Genomic DNA, 1,477 nt, shown 5'->3' on the forward strand with positions numbered 1-1,477 from the left:
CACTCTCTCTGTCTTTATAAAATATTTTCCAAGGGCCATGTTTTACTTTTGTAATTTATAAAAATAAGTTATTTTCATTTAAACTATTCTACTTTTGGTTTGAACTGCAGGCTGTTTTAGAAAATGGTTTTGGAAGATTTTTCTTTTAAAGTCAGTTTCAAAACTTACACGCTGTCCCATAGAGGAGGCCTTAAGCTGATATCCTGCAAGCCAACTGCGCACGTCATAAAAGTGTATGTAAACACGTGATCCTCAGGCAGGGGGTCTGTTTTAGAAAGCAGTTTATCATCAACATCAATCTCTTCATCCTGGCGAAAGAAATGGAGATCTAAGCCCTTTATATTTATAAAATGATTTAATACTTAAAACAACCCTTTGGGATAGGTAACATTCTCATTTTATATAGAATGAAACTGAGGCACAGAGAGGTTGTCTGGGACATTATATGTACTCAGAAGTAAGAACTGACTGTAGTGTGGAAAATCAGGAATTTTATATAGGTTTTATTTATTTATTCATTCATTCATTCATTCATTCATTCATTCATTCATTTATTTAAGATGATAGCTCTTACTATCTATTCCAACTTAAACTCCAGTCTAGCTAGGCTCATCTACGAAGGCCCCTCATACCTAGGAAGGTTAGTTAGTAGGGGTGTATGTGACTGAGTTTTATGAGACATTATAATATTTAATAGACATTTAAACTACAATTTGAGTTACTATTTTGCCACATTTTTATGTTTATAAGCTTAAATATTACAATTTAAACTATAATGTTAGGAACTGATTATGTTTAATACAAAAACTCTGAAAAAGCAACTGAGATTTAGGATCTACCTAATTACATCCCTGGAAGATCCATACTGAAGTCTAGGCTTTTGTGATGTTCAACTCTTTATCTTTCAACTATGTGCAGTTTTTCTTTCTTTCTTCATGCCTTGCTCATGCTGTTTCCTTCTTGTTCACTTTCTAAATTATAAGTTTATAAATTTAGAATTTTCTAAATTCTCTTGTCAAGGCTTAGCTCATTTCATCTTCTTTGAAATCTATAGATCATACCGATATTTTTCCTTCTGGAGCTTGTATTGTATGTGCATTGTTTCAGGAGTGCTCATTCTTCCTTCTTCTTTATGGATGGGGCACTTCCTGTATCCCTCGCACTATTAGACAAGTTATTAAATGAGAAATATATACTGTCTAGCTAATCATTAGACAGTTGAAGAAATGTGATTCTTCGCTTCTTTTGAGTGTTAGTATTTCACAGAAACACTATTAGGAAAAAGGATCTGATGGCAGTGATTCAACACCAAACTAGAAGTCCAAGGAATTGCTTGGGTCATGAGTTTGGTTAAAGTATGTCTAGGATCTAAGAGTAGAAGCGGCAAATGGTATATTTGAGCCTGAATGCCAGAGGAATAGCAGCCAGGCTCTGACAATGGCACTCTCCTATTTCTGCAGGCAGCGACTGGCACCAG

The sequence above is a fragment of the Pteropus vampyrus genome, unplaced genomic scaffold, assembly GCF_000151845.1.
Source record: "Pteropus vampyrus isolate Shadow unplaced genomic scaffold, Pvam_2.0 Scaffold942, whole genome shotgun sequence".
In the NCBI taxonomy this organism is placed as follows: Eukaryota; Metazoa; Chordata; class Mammalia; order Chiroptera; family Pteropodidae; genus Pteropus; species Pteropus vampyrus.